Source organism: Panthera uncia, assembly GCF_023721935.1.
Source record: "Panthera uncia isolate 11264 chromosome B2 unlocalized genomic scaffold, Puncia_PCG_1.0 HiC_scaffold_24, whole genome shotgun sequence".
NCBI classification, from domain to species: domain Eukaryota; kingdom Metazoa; phylum Chordata; class Mammalia; order Carnivora; family Felidae; genus Panthera; species Panthera uncia.
In genome coordinates this window covers 52766576-52785553 of record NW_026057580.1, presented here as the reverse complement: position 1 = coordinate 52785553, position 18978 = coordinate 52766576, and positions in this window count along the sequence as shown.

The window sequence follows — 18978 nt, the reverse complement described above, 5'->3', positions numbered from 1 at the left end:
ATTTTTGAGGGTTTAGGACAAAATGAGATCAAAAGTATAAAAGGGATAATTAGCTCTGAAGGGTGGAAATATTCCATTCAACTGAGACTAATAGGCAATGATGGGGGTTGGGGAAGATATGGAGATCATTAGCTTGGGAATAGGATTTTTCCTATATTAACTCTGAGGAAATGAGTTTTTGTTTTCTCTATGAGTTATGGGGAATGTCATCTCTTCAGAGTGAGGGAAACATAGAAGGGCTTAGACATTATATTGCCATTGAGAAGTATCTGGAAAATATTAGATAATGTCCTAAAGGCACTAGAAACTACATATATTAGAAATAAATGAGAAATTTCCCCTAAAAATTTTATATTCTGATTAATAGCCCCAGTTTCCATTCAATCAAATCAGAAAATTATCACAGGCCATTTCTTTTTTCTTATCTCTGCATTGAAAAAAAAAAAACAATGACATTGAAAAAAATAAGCCAATCTGTCAATTGGCTGAGGGTGGCTAAACTAGGCAGGGTATGCATGGATAGTGTTGCTGGTCTTGGTACAATCACTCATGTGTCTGCAGCTTCATGGGCTCAGCTGACCCTCGCTGGTTGGATTTGTTTCATGTGTTTTTCATTCTCTCCTGAACCTTTCTCATGGTACTGGCAGAGGTGCAAGAGGATAAGCCTAGTCATGCAAGTATTTCCAAGCCCATGCCTATTAATATCCCATTGGTCAAAGCAAGTTCCATGGCTGAGACAAGAGTTGAGATAGATAGGTTACCCTTTGTCTACTAGGTTGCTTCCATATCTTGGCTATTCTGAATAAAGCTGCAATAAACATGGGGATGCAGATATCTCTTTGAGACCCTATTTTCATTTCCTTTAGATAAATACCCAAACGTAGAATTGCCACATCATATAGCAGTTCTATTTTTAATTTTTTGAGGAACTTCTATAATATTTTCTGTCATGGCTATACCATTTTACGTTCCCACCAACAGGGCACAGGGGTTCTCTTTTCTCCACAATCTCTCCATCACTTGTTATCTTTTGACTTTTTGATGATAGACCTTTAACAAGCGTGAGGTGATATTTCTTTGTGGTTTTTATTTGCACTTCCCTGGTTATTAGTGGTGTTGAGCATCTTTTCATGTACCTGATGGCCATTTATATGTCTTCTTTAAAATTTTTTTTGACATTTATTTATTTTTGAGACAGAGAGAGACAGAGCATGAACGGGGGAGGGGCAGAGAGAGAGGGAGACACAGAATCGGAAGCAGGCTCCAGGCTCTGAGCCATTAGCCCAGAGCCTGACGCGGGGCTCGAACTCACAGACCGCGAGATCGTGACCTGAGCCGAAGTCAGACGCTCAACCGACTGAGCCACCCAGGCGCCCCTATATGTCTTCTTTAAAAAAAAAATGTCTATTCAGTTCCTCCTGCCCATTTTTAAATATATATATATTTTTTTCTATTGAGTTGTATGAGGTCTCTATATATTTTGATAATTAATCCTTTATTAGATACATGATTTACAAATATTTTCTCCCATTCCATAGGTTGTTTTTCATTTTCATTTTGGTGATGGCTTTTTTTTTCTGTGTAGAAGCATTTAGTTTGAAGTAGTTCTACTTACTTATTTTTGCTTTTGTTGTGTATGCTTTTGACAATACCAATGTCAAGGAGATTTTTCTGTTTTCATCTAGGAATTTCATGGAGTAAGGTCTTATGTTTAAGTCTCTAAACAATTTTGAGTTAACTTGTAAATGGTGTAGGAAAGGTGTTCAGTTTAATCTTTCTGCATGTGGCTATCCAGTTTTCTCAACACCATTTATTTAAGAGACTATCTTTCCCACTGTATATTCTTGGTTCCTTTGTCATAAATTAATTGACTGTATATGCATGGGTTTATTTCTCATTCTCTATTTTTTTCTATTGGCCTATGTATCTATTTTTAAGACATTACCATACTGTTTTGATTACAATACCTTTGTAATATAGCTCAAAATCAAGCAGTGTAATGTCTCCAGCTTTATTCTTTCTCAAGATTGCTTTGGCTATTCAGGATCTTTTGTGGATCCATACTAATTTTAGGATTGTTTTTCTATTTCTGTGAAAAAATGCCATTGGATTTTTTTTAATGGGAATTGCATTGAATCTATAGATTGCTTTGGGTAGTACAGACATTTTAACAATATTCCTTCTTTCAATCCATGAACAAATTATCTTTTCCTTTGTATTTTCTTCAGTTTCTCTCATCAAAGTCTTGGTCATATAATTTTCAGTGTACAGATCTTTCACCTCCTTGGTTAAATTTATTCCTGGGTATTTTACTGTTCTTAATGCTACTGTGAGTGAGACTGATTTCTTTGTTTCTTTTTCAATTATCTTGTTATTAGTGTATAGAAAGGCAACATATTTTTTGCCTGTTGATTTTGTATTCTGTAAGTTCACAAAATGTGTTGATTAGTTCTAACCATTTTTTAGTGTAGTCTTTAGGATTTCCTATATATAAGATTATGTAACAGTTTGCCTTCTTCCTTTTCAATTTAATGCATTTTATTTCTTTGTTTTCCTGATTGGTCTGACTAGGACTTCCAATATTATGTTGAATAGAAGTGGTGGGAGTGGTCACCCTTATCTTGTTCCTGATCCTAGAGGAAAAACTTTCAACATTTCACCATTGAGTGTAAGGTCATCTGGGGCCTTCTCAAATATGGCCCTTATTGTGTTGAGGTTTGTTCTATCTAACCTAATCTTTGAGCATTTTTATCATGTTGTATTTTTTCAAATGATTTTTCTGTCTCTATTGAGATAATTGCATGATTTTTATTTTTTTATTTTATGAATGTGGCATATTACATTTATTGATTTGTGTATGTTGAACCATCCTTGAATGCCAGGGTAAATTCCACCGGATCATGGTGTATAACTTTTTTAATGTGCTGTTGAATTTGCTTTGCTAACATTTTGTTGCCAATTTTTACATTTACATTCGTCTGGGATATTCATCCATAATTTTATGTTCTCGTAGTGTCCTTACCTGGCTTTGGTATCAGGATAATACTGGCCTCATGAAATCTTATCTCCACATTTAATTCTTTGGATATTCTTAAGCCTTTTAAAACTTGGCCTATTCCTGTTATCTGTCAGCTCACTGCTATCTGCACTCTCAATCCTGCTTGCATGGATATATTATTCCTGCCTAGAGGATTGCTGCTAATCCCCAATTCATCATCATCTTACTTTCTATCCCAAGCTCCTTATCTAGGTGCTATACCAAACTTCTTTCCAAGAGGAATTCTGCTGACAATTGGTGAGATAATACATTTTTGGCCTTTGATACATTTGTTTATGTGCCAATCACCTCCATGTGAGTTGTCTTCCCTAAGGGATGTTTTTCAGCTCCTATGTTTAGCATCAAGCACATGGTGGATAATCAAAGCAATTGTTAAATAAACAACACCAAAAACAATCCAAAAAACAAAACAAAAAAAAAACCCCTGCATTTTTCAGGTCTAATGTTTCAGGTCTAATTATGTTGCAGAAAGATATTATGAAACTACAGTTAAAGTAAAAAAAAAAAAAAAAAAAAAAACTGGCATCACTCTTTTGAAGTATAAGCAAGAAGCCACTCTCTTTTAATATCTTTGCAGGATTAAAATGCTTTGTCTTGCTAAATAGTGGACTATATTAATGATCAAGTCCCCATAACTTTGGAGTCACATTAAGTCAACTTTAAAACTTTTATTTCTTCCTCCAGGATAGGCTACACCTTTAAGAGAAATGGAGAGGAGGCTGTTACTGTGCTCCAAACACTATCTTCTTCATTTTGCCTATACCTCTCCAAAGATGTTTCTTTTTGTCATTGCCCTTGGCAAGTAAGCTGTTCTTTTCTTTTTAATTATTCCTAACTTTAATGGACTTATTTAAAAGATTCCCTGTGACTGTGAAGCTGCTGGGGCCCTTTTGTTTATTATCACTGTCAATTTAGATGGGTAAGCACCAGAATAAGCGGGTCACTTTTGAACAGACCCCTTTGGCATCTGTGGTCTCGATGAAGATTTGTTGTGACCTAGCCGCCTTGTAGCTGACAGCATAATCCTCCTTTTCCTAATATCCAAATGCCTTCCTTCCGTTCTTCAGTGATGCCCACCAATCCTGTAGTCCTTGTTTTCATTGACATTTTGGGAACCAAAAACCTGAGAGAGTGATCCTTACTCTCTTTTCCTGGACTCACCACGGTTTCCTCACAATTCTTGAAACATAAGAAAGCCAAAAATTAAATTGTCTAACAAAATGAGGAGGGAAATTATAGCTATTTTGAGATATTTTTCAAATGAAATTCTCTTATGGTCAATGGAATGAACAATAATATATCAGTTATATATTAAATAAGACAGCATGTCACATATTTAATATTGCTACGATTTATTCTTTAAGGGTTTAAGGCTATGCAGACAGATGTCAAAGGAAAAAAGCTTGACTTTGTGAACCTCTCCTTTTTAATGTTTAATTCCATCCCTATTTTAAAGGAAATTTAATTTAAGAGAATTATATCCATATGATTCAAGTTCATTTGTATTTAACTGATCAATGTGTTGTTTTACAAGGCCTGTTTGATGTCAAGAAAGCAAAGTGAGTCCCTTTTCCCCCCTAGGCTTTGAAATGCATTTTTTCCCCTTAGAAGTATTTGGCAGTTTATAAATCCCAACTACCAAAGACTGAACTTTGGTTTAAAATTCAGAGCATTAAAACATGGAACAACATCCAAAAGGGCAGTAAATTTCAATTGAGAAAAGAGCCTTTAACATAATGATTTTTCATGTCTTTCTGCTTATTTTAATTTTTAATTACAAAACTAATTTCTTAAGCAAAAGAAAAAAATCTTAGTGAAAGTGTTTGAGGAAAGAGAGCTCTACCATATTAGAAAAAGAAGAGTAATAAATAATTCATTAGATAAGAGAACTTTGAAAAGTTGGTGTCTTTGCCTGTTTTAATTATCTCCTTCCATGAAGAGGAAACACGTTATACTGAGAAAAACATAAACTTTGAAGTGAGATAGTTTATGCTACTCTAACTTAAAAGACACATGAATTCAGAAGAGTTTCATCCTCAGTTTCATCACTTAAGAAATGTGAATAATATCACTAATATCTAAATATGTTCAAGATGAGTTCGTGCCTTTCCCTACACCATTTTTTCTTTACTTATACACTTCTGTTATATACTATACAGACTATCAGTCTTGAAGCTGATTGTGTGTTCTTTATTGATTTTAGTACAGGGAAGTTTAAAGGTACATTTCAAAACAACTTTTAACAACTCTAAAAGAACAACTAATTTTATTTTTAGGTACCGACTTCCATTTTTTTTTCTAGTCTTGGTTTCCTTTGATTCCCTTAACAATTTAATATTGTTTTAAATCAGACGTATTTTGTAAAGTCTTCTGGGTCAGTCATGGTGAAAACCTATGAACAGATGCACACATACATACATAAACAGTTCTGAGGCTTTACCAAGACAGTGTGGAGCAGCTACAACTTACCTTGAGAATTCAGACTATAATAAAGCAAGGGCAGAATAGCTGAGAAAAAGTGATTAAGACCATGTTCATATTGAAAGATAATAATCACCCTCTCCCATCCATGATTTTCCAAAGCATTTTTCAACTCTACCTTGAAAACAGGTGCCTGTGTGGCTCAGTCGGCTGAGCATCTGACTTCAGGTTATGATCTCGTAGTTCTTGAGTTCAAGCCCTTCATTGGGCTTTGTGCTGATAGCTCAAAGCCTAGAGCCTGCTTTGGATTCTCTCTCTCTCTCTCTCTCTCTCTCTCTCTCTCTCCCCCTCTCCCGCTTGTCCTCTGTCTCTCAAAAATAAATAAAATGTTAAAAAATAAACTGTACCTTAAAACAGGTATTTTTTCCTAATATATATATATATATATCCACGTTGCCACATTTTTAGACAGTAACTGACTGACTAACCTCCAAATTCAGATAGTTCAGGTATAAGCAGTCAGTGAGCACTACTCAAGATTTCTGGGCACGCTCACAGGGAAATGAATTTCTGATATGCCATTTGTAACAATTCTTCTACTTGGGTTAGGACAAGAAAAGAGAAGCAGCTGTTTTTCTTCAAGATTTCATTTTTCTTGTATTTTTCTCCTGGCCTCATTTTACTATGATTATCATAATTACAAATAGGTAGGAGGCAGAGAATAAATGTTGACTGAATAAAAAGAAATTGATACCAATGAGAGTATTCCTACCATTGGTATGACTATAGAGTCTAGGCCCCAGGAACATAAATAAGGATATTTAATTTATTGGTCCATGTTCTAGTTCAGAGAAACTTGAAGTTTAGTAGTAGGAAGAGATACAGGATAAATTCAGATCAAGCTTCGGAATTCTAGAAGTGGAAGATCAGAATATACTTTGTCATTTGACTTTCCCAATGCACTTTTTGTGTTCTAGCAGATTTTTCTTCACTTACCATCCATTTTCTTACTTCCTCATGGTATTCCCCAGCCCTTTTGGCCTCTCAGTAACTGTAATGCTGGTGTTGATGTGTGTTTTAAATAAGGAAATAGGATTTTTAGGAGCTGCAATTATGTTATTTACAACTATTACTATGTACTAGAACATACCCTAGAATGAATAAATACAGTAGGATCTCTCTTATCCAAATTTCATTTGAACGAGCTGCCAAATTAATCAATCGTCTCATTTCCTAATTTTTTTAATATATTATTTATTTTTTTTTTAATTTTTTTTAACGTTTATTTATTTTTGAGACAGAGAGAGACAGAGCATGAACGGGGGAGGGTCAGAGAGAGGGAGACACAGAATCCGAAATAGGCTCCAGGCTCTGAGCTGGCAGCACAGAGCCGGACGCGGGGCTTGAACTCACAGACCGCAAGATCATGACCTGAGCCGAAGTCGGCCACTTAACCGACTGAGCCACCCAGGCGCCCCTCATTTCCTAATTTAAAACATAGCAAGCAAGACCAATGATACAGTTAGGAGACAACTTGTTAGTATAGCTACACATTTCTCTTAGGCATTAAATTGTAGTTTAAAAAGACACTGCCAAGGGGCACGTGAGTGACTCATGAGTAACTCTTGGTTTCAGCTCAGGTCATGATTTCATGGGTTCTCGGGCTCCCTGCTGATGGTCCTGAGCCTGCTTGGGATTTTCTGCTTCCCTCTTTCTTTGCCCTCGCCCATTCGTGCTGTCTCTGTCTCTCTCAAAAATCAATAAATTTTCAAAAACTAAAAATAAAAAGACTCTGCCTATTCTGGACGTAGTTAACAATTGTAATTAAGTAAATAAATAACTAATAAATAAGTGAACTATGCAAATAAATAAACTAATGAGATGTAAGTATGAAGAAAGAGGCTATTTAAATTAATTTGAGTGATTTGGAAAAAACTCAAAACTGAGTCAATAAAACAAAACAAAACAAAAATATTACTGAATTAGATGTGAGTGAGGAAACTAGAAAAATACTTTAAAACTATGTCATCTCTCTTTGTAAAAATCATGTGCTTTAACAAACTTATTTGCTTAACTGACCAACTAGTGGTCCCAAATGTGCTGTTTAAGACACGTACTCTAAGTATTTGGTGATGGAATGAAAGTAATTGATTCAATTCATTCATCCAAACCAATGGAACAGACGCTCAGTAAGCAGTTGATTGTATCAGGGCACATTTGCTGTCTTTCCAGCCTTAGACAATGTCTGATTAGGCACAGCTCAACTGTACCCAGCCATGCATTTCTGAAGCCATAAAAATGAGCATTCTGCATAAATATTACTCTCTTCAAGAGACATTTTTAAATAGAAGATTTTTGAAATTTTGATCAGATTTTGGAGTGTTTTATTTTTGGTCCCTAAGAAACTAACAGTTTTACATTCCTTCACCCTTAAATAATGACCCCTTTTGATTTCCTTCTTGCTGTCAAAGGCATCCCGATAATATATACTGTGAATCTAGAGATCACGTTTGTTCACAGTTGCACTCTCTAGGATTAGGGTCCTTACCTGAAACCACTTACATTATACTGTTTCTTTTTATTCCCACCTCTTGTTAGGCTCTTGATTTTCCATGGAATACAAAATATGTAAATTTCATTTATAGGTCTAAATAGTTGTAAAGATGGTGGAGATATGTCCAGAGATAACCCAACAAGAAAATGTGTAGGAGAAAACACCATCTAATTTCAACTCCCATGCCTTTGAGCATCTTCGTTCTGTTTGCCTAACTGATTCAATCCTCTCAACAGCCAGCTTCCTACCATAGACCTTGCACCATGACTCCTCATGATGGGGGCATGGACAGCTTTATGCCTGTCTCTCACGACATCTTTTCAACTCTACCTCTTACTGGCCCTCTCATTACTCTGTTTTGTTTGTCCTTGCTTGTAAGTCCATTCAGTATTAACTTAATTTTTTTATATCTCTTCCTAGATCAACAGGTTTAAAGTCTAGCTCATCTCTATGTTTGCTAAGCTAGTCTCATCACTGAATCATTTCAGTTCTCAGTCTGCTTAAAAGCTCCATAGCCACAGGCTAGCTCCCTCAATTTCCCTTCCCTAGCTTCTCTTCTAGAATCCCGACAAGTACTGTTCTCTTCATCTAGCTTTCCCAAGGAAAGTGGTAACAACAAGCTTTCTCAAGGAAATGGTACCCAAAGTAAACTTGAAAATTAAAGGTCAAACATGATCTTTGGGGTGCCTGGGTGGCTCTGTCAGTTGAGCGTCCGACTTCAGCTCGGGTCATGATCTCTCAGTTTGTGAGTTCGAGCCCTGCGTTGGGCTCTGTGCTGACAGCTCAGAGCCTGGAACATGCTTCTGATTCTGTGTCTCCCTCTCTATCTCTCTGCCTCTCCCCTGCTCATGCTCTGTCTCTCTCTGTCTCAAAAATAAAGATAAACATTTAAATTTTTTTTAAAAAAACCATGATCTTTAAGGTAAAAGGGAAGATACATATCTCTGTCAATTGAGTCTTATTCATAGATTTCATGTGAACTCTGCTCCTGTTAACATTAAAATTCTCTTCCTTCTCTGTTTGGCCTGTGAGATCACAACTATTTTCATAGCATTATATACCATCTGTAGGATGAAGATTCTTCTTCAAGTTATATAACTTAACTCTAAATTCCTCATTGACATGTTCATTTGGATGCCCCACAGATGTGACACTTAATACATCTCATACTGAACTCTTAATTTCCCTTAAAGCTTGTGTTTCCCTACTTGTCTTCCCTTTCTCAACAAATGACATAACCATCCACACTGTGGGCATGATCACATCTCAAATTGAGGAGTCATCTTTGACTATTAACATCCAAGCCAATATGCCACCAAATCCCAAAATTAGGTCTCCATGAGATCTCAAATGGTAGACCTCAAATCTATCTAATCCACAGTCACATTTTATATTCTTCACAGCAGCTATTATTATGAGATTCATCATCATCATCATCATCATCATCATCATCATTTGATTTTACTTTATTGTCCATTTGTCCCAGTTAGAATGCAAACTCCTAGACAGCAAGGCTTCTATCTGTGCTGTTCATTTTCAAATCATAAGGGCTTAAAAAAACCTGACATACAATAGATAATCATTAATAACTATTGACTGGGGCACCTGGGTGGCTCAGTCAGTTGAGCATCTGACTCCATTTCATCTCAGGTCATTATCCCAGGGTTATGGGATCGAGCTCCATGTCAGGCTCGATGCTGAGCTTGGCGCCTGCTTAATATTCACTTTCTCTCTCTCTCTCTCTCTCTCTCTCTCTCTCTCAAACAAAGCAAAAACAACTGTTGACCGGCTATTGCTATTGCTATCCATCCTCTCCTGGATTTATGCATTAGTGACTCCATATTCCTACTCATACACTTTCAATGCCATTCCCCACATAGCAAACACAATGAACTTTTCAGTGGTAACAGGATGTTTTATAGAGGGACTTTTTTCTGTTGCCTTAGAAAAAGCATAATAGGCCAGAGCCAGAGACCACAAACTAAACAAAAAGCAAAAACCAGGGACTCAAGTCCAAAAAGAGTGCCCATCAATTGAGTCCATCTAACCAGGGGTTTATAATGAACTACCAGGACTGTCCTTATCAAACTCAATTCCTTCACCAGCCTCCCTCTACCACGTCTTTCAAGCCAGGAATTGTTGGCCCAACGGGAATTGCAATGACGTTTCTCTGGTGTGGAAAAAGGGGAAAAGTATGTTCCCAGCATCATAGAGCCAAATGGGCCTATATCCTACCCAAGATTCTTGTTCAATTTGAGGGACTACAGCTATGAATGGGAGTTTGGGAGTCTGAGGGGCAGGATGAAACACTATAGAAGGAAGTAGATTCCTCAAGTATCTGGACACAGCCATGTATAAGCTCTCAAGAGCCCTTTGAAGAATTCACAATACCTCTGAAAAAGCAAGCATTGGAAGTCTTGCCTTGGAGAAGACATTGAGGGCCAGTTACTGTTTACCAATGAAGCCACAAAAACTACTGATGGGCCAAGTAAAGTAGACCATGAAGGAAAGGTCTGGAGTTGTCTCAGAACTACAGAACCAACTCTCCTCAACCTCAACTCACCCTGTGGCTTCAGGGAGCTGGTTGCAGCCCACTCTTAAGTAAAGGGAGCAGATGCAAATTACAAGTTTAAGAACAAAGATTTTAAATGGCCTAGGCTTATACTATCAGTCAGTGAGTACTTCGCTCCAGGTTTTTGTTTTGCTTGTTTTTAAAACAACACAAAAGAAGGAGTTACCAGAGTATGATAGAGAAATAGATCAAGTTAAAAATAAAGTTATATGATTAATAAATTAATTAAAAAATAAAATCAGATTATTCCATGCTTTTGCTCAAAATTCCATAACGTTCTATGGCTTCCCAATGCTTTTAGAAAAAGTCCATTTCCTGGTCAGACTGGCAGCTCTGGGTGCCCTGGACTCCGGCAATTTATACATTTAGCCTAAACTCCATTTTCTAGCCAGACTGGCCTCCTGGTTTCCAGTTCCCACCACATTCTTGTCTACATCAGGGGGCTTTGGCATGCTTGTCCACTAACTGCATTGTCCTTCCCTGAAGATTTTTAAGGACTGTTCCCCTTTAAGGCTTTAACTTAAAGTGAACTTTCAAATGCTTTTTGTGACACCTTCCACCTCAACTCTCACATCCGCCAATCTGCCTCCTGGTGGCTTCCACTTGCATCCACATTTCCTAACACATGGTATGGATTCAATGAATGGGAAATAAATGAAAGACTTGCATACTTACCACCGTGAATGAAAAATTATCCGAAACTTCATGTCTCACATAACTTTTGGATAGAATCTACTTTGCAAACCTTTCTTAGAAGAGCTTACCGTTTCTGATAAAATATTTTATTTTCTGATGGAGCTAAATGATAGCATGACCTAATAAGAACTTAACAACTCACTCTTCCAGCTGATTCTCAATAGACAGTGATCTTTTACCTTATTTTTCCCTTTATCTTTCACCCAGCTATAATTATCTAACTCTTCCCTTTTCTTATAAGATGTCCTTTCCAAGAAGGAATTTTGAAATAGGACTGCATGAGGCTCTCCTCTTGCAGCAGGCTCGAAATAAACTTTGACATGTACAGATAATTAATTTGTCAAAAAAGTATTTTAAAGTCCTGGGAATATTCCGTAAATATTTGTTCGACTCATAAGGACCCATTCAAGTAAAGCCATTGCCATGACTGAATCAAGGAAAAGGTCACAACAAACTTGCTGTTGACGCTATTTGTGTCTCTCCAATTTTTTTTTTTCATGCTGTGATCAACCAGTGAGGTTTTGCTGACACTCAGCAAACTGAGCTCATTTTCAGAACCTTTGTTTATCAAAGTTTTGTGGCCATCTTGAGGATGTTTGTTTTGTTGAATTTGGGAGCAGTCCAAATTAAGGATTTGAATATATGGTGTTAGTCTGGATGTAAACACTCTTCAGAGTGAGAGTCTACAGAAGTGGTTTGATATTGGGGAGTCCCCACCAGGAGCCAGGTGCTGTACAAAAGTTTCCTTGTCAGTGTTTTACGTCTAAAGAATTCCTGGATATTTGAGGAATCATACAACTAATTACATCTGGCCACTGTTTTATGTTTGAGAAATATCATGATTGTTTTTGAAGAATCCCATGGCTGGGATTATATTATTACTGAAAAATGACCAACTCTTTAGAAAGGCTGGAATGGTTGTGTAATTAATTCAGAAATGTTTTGGCTGCAGGAAGTCATTTTGTGTTTTGCCTGCAGGGTTTTGTTTGTGAATGTGTTTATGTCTATTTTTGCAATTATCCTTAGCTAATTGTATAATTGCTTCAGCAGTTTTTTGTATATTTGCCTGTCTGAGAGCAGTTATTTGGAGTCCTTTATTTTGATGGTCAGTGTGATTCTTTGGGCAGCCTTATGTTTAGAAGTTTGGTCCTCTGGGCGCCTGGGTGGCTCAGTCGGTTAAACGTCTGACTTGGGTTCAGGTCATGATCTCAGTTCACAAGTTCAAGCCCGCATCAGGCTCTGAGCTGCACAGAGCCTGGAACCTGCCTCAGATTCTGTGTTTCCCTCTCTCTCTCTCTCAAAAATAAATAAACATCAAACAAAACAAAACAAAACAAAACAAAAAACAAAAGAAGTTAAGCCCTCACCTAACGGATCGAGAACCAGAATGAGGGATTCTAAGGATCCTTAGGCTTACCTTTTGCATATCCACTTTAACCATGATTAGCTAACCATTCTCTTTTATGGGAAATACCCCTACCAAATTAGATCATATTTGATTTGACCTCTTTAGCCTTTTCTTCTTGTGGCAGTCTTGAAATGAAATGTTTACATATGCCATTGGTTTTTCTATGCACCTAAAAAGTATTGTTCTTTGACACGTGTTTTTGTTCTGGTTTTCTTTCTTTCTTTCTTTCTTTCTTTCTTTCTTTCTTTCTTTCTTTCTTTCGTTTATTTGTTTATTTTGAGAGAGAGAGAGAGAGAGAGTGTGTGAGCTGGGGAGGCAGAAAGAAAGAGGGAGAGAGACAGCATCTCAAGCAGGCTCTGTACTGTCAGCACAGAGCCTGATACAAGGCTAGAACTCATGTACCGTTGAGATCATAACCTGAGCTGAAACCAAGAGTTAGATGTTTAACCAACTGAGCCGCCCAGGCACCCCTGCTTCATTTTCATTTGCATGTCTGTTTATTTTTGTATTGAAATAAGCTGTTTACAACTCTGTTTTCTCAAATGGAGTATAAACTCCTTCAAGTCAGAAATGATAATTCATTCGTCATTTACCTCTGGCACATAGTAGGTACCCAGGAAATATTTATCTAATAATTAGGCTGCCTTTTTCACAATTGTATTCAATTTGCAGCACAAAACTTATAATACAGTAAGCAACTAGGTTTTGAATGAAAGATCTAAAATGAATTCCAGTATTTATATGAATTTCATCTCGTGCCTGCATAAATTTGTCTTCCTACATAAATGTCTTTGCTGATACATTAACCTAAGCTGGAAACAATGTCTTTTAAAGCTTATTTATTTATTTTGAGAGATTGAGAGCACAAGCAAGGGAGGGGCAGAAAGAGAGGGAGGGAGAGAGAGAATCCCAAGCAGGCTCTGCACAGTGCAGGGCTCGAACTCCCACACCATGAGATCATGACCTGAGCCTTAAGACCTGAGCTGAAATCAAGAGTCAGATGCTTAACCCCCTGACACCCAGGCACCCCTGGACACAATTTTCTACATTACCTTTCTTCATTCTCTTCTGCCTGCAACAACCTGATGTGCTTTCAACAAACTTATCTTGGAGTCCTAATATTTACACTAGTTTTGATACCAGATTCTGGTCCCTTTAGTTTATAGAATTCTTGAATTTCCCTCTTTCCTTTTTGAACTTGGCTCTAGCTCAGCTTTTGGTTCTGTTTACCTGTCTGACTTTGGTGCATTAACGTGTTTTCCCATCAAACCCTAACATAAGCCTGGAAACTGTGAGAATCCTCAGCCCAAATACTGATAATCTTTCTAGAAATAAGGTACTAGGCGATTAAAAAAGGTAGACTTGGTGACCAGTAGATGACACAACCCCCCCAAAAAAAAATTTCCATGTGATGACAGCATCCTGGAAAAATTCCTGTAGTTGTTTTTTTTTTTTTTTTTTTTAATGAGAACAGACTGTCATCAAAATTCATGATTTTAAAATTTCAGGAAGTTTTTATACCTTACAAAAATGAAGTCTTAATTTGCCTTTAAGATAAATTAATTTTCTTACATCATAACCACCCAAAGAAACCAAATAAGTCTTTATTTATAAAAATGTGATGCAATGATATTCTTTTTTTAGAACAAGAAAGAAAAACAACTTTTATTTTATTTTTTTTACATTTTTTTTAACGTTTATTTATTTTTGAGACACAGAGAGACAGAACATGAACGGGGGAGGGTCAGAGAGAGGGACACACAGAATCTGAAACAGGCTCCAAGCTCTGAGCTGTCAGCACAGAGCCCGACGTGGAGCTCAAACTCACGAACCCTGAGATCATGACCTGAGCCGAAGTCGGACGCTTAACCGACTGAGCCACCCAGGCACCCCAACTTTTATTTTAAAGTATGATATTTGTAATAACAAAAATGTGCATATTTCAATTTATAAGCATTAGAACGTATATTTTCCTATGTATCATTATTTACTGCTTTTTGAGAATCCAGGCATTGTTTTTAATGTTTAAAGTTTTTCCTTAAATTTGAGTTAGCTATCATACAGTATAAAACGAGTGAAGGGAAGGGAGTTTGGGGCTGTGACTCCAAGGACAAACTGTACTATATAATAATGTAAAAACATGTTTTTTCATTAGGGACAGACTTGAAAGTCTGAAAAGCATGTTTCACTTAGTAAAACCCTTATTTTATAAATTTATCTATACAGGTCACAGTCTCTAAAAATTATCTTTGTTTATAAGAAAAATATAAGTCCACATGTGTGATTATTTCTTTGTCTCACACTTGTTGCAACTCCTCTCCCCTCATTTTTTTCTTTTCTTTTTAAAAAAATTGTCTATTTTTTTTTGAGAGAGAGAGAGTGAAGGAGGGGCATAGAGTGAGGGAGAGAGAGAATCCCAAGCAGGGCCCATGTTCAGTGAGAAGTCTGACACAGGGCTTGATCTCACGAACCAGGAGATCATGATGTGAGCCAAACTTAAGAGTCAGAGGCTTAACTGACTGAGTTCCCAGGTCCCCCTCCTCTCATTTTTTTTCTTAAAATATTCCTACTACTCCATCAAAACTCCTCTAACAAAGTCAGCAAAAACATCTAAGCAGCCAAACCCAATGGTAATCTGTCATTACACAAACCATGTGATTTCTCAATATCATTGGCATAGTTTATCATTCCCTGGTCCCTGATAAACTTTCTTCTCTTAACTTTAGGATATCATTCTCTCTTCTGGTTTTATTCCTATATCCCTCGTCTTTCCTCAGTTACCTTTTCTTGTTCCCATTTCTCTCAAATCTTTAATGTCTGAAAATTCCAGAGTTCCCTTTGGTCCTCTTTTTCATCTACCTTCTTGTCCCTCTCATCCCTCAATGGTCTTGTCCAGTATCATGAGATTCAATGTCTAGGTAAGTACCTCCAGACCTCTCTTCTGAGCTTCAACTTAATTTATCCAACTGCCTGCACTTCCTACCTGTTGAAAAATAGATACATCCCATTTTTTCATGTCCCAAACTGAACTCCATTAAACTGCACTGTTCCCAACCTTGCCTACCTCTGTTGATGACACACAAGCTTCCTGGTTGCTCTCTCTCTCTCTCTCTCTCTCTCTCTCTGTCTCTCTGGATGATCGTGGATTCTTTCTCTCATAACATGTGTAATTTGTCTTAGCCTTGGAAATATTCATCCACTGCTCCTACTCTGGCCCGATCCTTGTCATTTCTGGCTCGGATTACTGCGATGACTTCTTAGCCCCTCTGGAATTGCCCCCACCCTTCTTCTGCTTCTCAAAGAACAATCAGAGTCATTTATGAAAACTGTATGTCAGATTGTGCCACTCCTCTTCTCACAATTCAGCTATTTCACTCAGAATAGAAATGAAAGTTCTTGAAATTGCTTTAAACCCTATATAATTGTCTTCCATTACATCTTTGAATTCATTTCCTTGCACACACTCCCTTGTTCATTGCTACAGTCAGCTCCATACTACTTTCCAGACATGTCGGGCATGCTCTCACCTTAGGGTTTTCACATTGCCTGCACCTTAGTTTCCCCTTATCTGCGGTGTCAGTTACCTGAGGTCAGCTGCAGTCCAAAGCAGAGGATCCTCCTTCCGACTTAGTGTCAGAAGGTCAGTAGTAGCCTAACACTATGACACAATGCCTGTGTCATTCGCCCCATTTCATCTCACCTCATAGGCATTTTATCAGCTCACAGCATCACAAGAAGAAAGATGAATGCAGTACAATAAGAGAGTCTGAGAGACTACTTTCATGTAACTTTTATTACAGTATGTTGTTATAACTGTTCTATTTTATTACTAGTTATTGTTGTTAATCTCTTACTGTGATTAATTGAGAAGTTAAACTTTTTCATAGGTATGTATGTATAGGTATATACGTACAGGAAAAAAAAAATCATAGTATATATAGGGCTCAGTCCTATTGTGGTTCCAGGCATTCACTGGAGTCTTGGAACACGGATAAGGGGGAGCTACTGTAACTATTTCTTCCAGTGCTCTGTCCCCAGATACCCACTATGCTAACTCCCTCAGCTCTTTCAAATCCTTCTTCAAAAATTACGTTCTCAAATAAAGCCTGACAATCTTATTTAAAAGTGTGTCTTTTTCAAACACTCCTTTTAGCCCTTACTTGGCTCCATTCCCTCCACCTTCTTCTCCATATCACTTAATACCTTCCAAAAAGCTCAAAAAATTATGTGTGCTTATTGTCTGCCTCCTAGCATCAGAATATGAACTCCACAGGAAGTTGTCATTTCCATTGATTTTTGGCACTGTTTCTTTTCGAGAACTAGCAAAAGTTCTCACGAAGAGTAAGTACTCAGTAAATATTTTCAAATGACTGTATGAATGATGTATCAAACACTTTTTCACAAGAGCCATGTCCCCAGCATGCAGCCAAAACTTTATCTTTGAGTGGGAGGGGAAGCTGTTAAAAAGAATGGAACCACACTGGTATTCGATGTTCTATGTGTGGTATTATTTAAGATTGAATCAGTTAGACCTTTATGGAGGACAGGGATATATTGACTTTCTTTTACTTATTGTGTTGACTGATTGAAGTAAAGTGACACCTCAGGGTAATGGCCAAATTTTCCTCAGGAAGTAACAGACAATGTTATTTGTATGAAGAGGTTTATCTTGAGAGACACGAGTAATAAAGCTTTGATCCTACTCACTAGACCCGACAGAGATAAGAACTTAGATGGTAACTAGATTCTGAGTAGAAGCATGCTGAAAATCATTTTCATTTTTAGGTAGACAAGTCACTTCCCTGAACAGATTCATAAGCCTGAAACAGGATTATAAAACAAGAGCAAGGAAGGAATGGACCTTGATCAGAGTGAGGCAAGCTAGAATCTGAACATAGAGGCACTTAGTAGTGGAGTCCTATAAAGAGCTTGTACCTTTGGAATAAAAGAGTAGTACTTTGAGTGGATAATTGAAAATTGATAGTGTCATTAAATTTTTAAAATCTTTTAGCTTTCACGTAGGTTTTCTGAACTCTTTTGTAGCCTAGGTTTTGCTTTCACTATGTAAAATGGAGAAAACAATCTATGCCTACACATAAGCCAAAGAAATATAGGGGAGGGCAACCATAGCCTGAGAAAATCCAAATTCAAGATGGTGGTGATATCATGCTGCAGAGGAGGACAAGCAGAACAGAGATCTATAAGCAGACAGTAGGCTATGAATGCAAATATGAGCCAGCAGAGGTTAGTGGAACATGTTAACACTACCCAAGGATTTCTAGAAACATTGGAGAACACTGATGATTCACGAGGCTTTCTGTAGAACAAGGATAAGAAAGTTCAGGTTATTATGTTTGGGCATTAAAAAGGAATATGGTTGATGAACTGATGACTTTGGGGAAATTTGTATTATATTTAGAATGAAAAGTCTTGAAGATATGTGTAGGCAGAGTATAAACATCAAGTTAGGGTGGCAAAATTGATGACCTGAGAGGAAATTTAATTGTGCAATGGATGAAGAACAAAAAAGACTTAACCAAAAAAAATAATAGAAAGAAATCTACTTTTGAGATTGTTCAAAGAAAAACAAAAGGTATTATAAATATGAATGTGAGAATGTAGACACATGGGATTTAAGGTAAATTAAAGCCTGGTAACCTCTGTTCTCTTGAGGAAGAGGTAACATTAGCAGAATAAAGAAAGACAGAATAATTATCGGAAAATTAGGAGAAGTGCTAAAATTAAAAAACAAATTTAAAACCTAGTAATGTAAAATGAAAAACATAATCAGTATGCAGATTTAAACTTAAAAAAAACGAAACAAAAAAAACTTCTCAAGCCACTTTTGTGAGAAATAATCACTTCCTTATCTACTATCCCCAACTGTTTTTGTCATCTATCTGTATATAAATATATATGTAAAAATGCAAATTAATAATAATAATAGAGTGTATATAATGGTTATGGAGACTATAATTATATTCTATTATACAAATGATTTTATAATGTATAGTAGCAGAAGGTTTATAAATATATTAACAGAAAAATGTATATAAAGGGGTACCTGGACATCTGACTGTTGATTTCTGCTCTCAGGTCATGATCTCACAGCTCATGGGGTGAGCACCCCCATCAGGCTCCGTACTGACAGCAGGGAGCCTGCTTGGGATTCTCTCTCTCCCTCTCTCTCTCTCTGCCCTCCCCAACTCATGTTCACATGTTCTCTCTCTCTCTCTCTCTCTCTCTCTCTCTCTCTCTCTCTCTCTCTC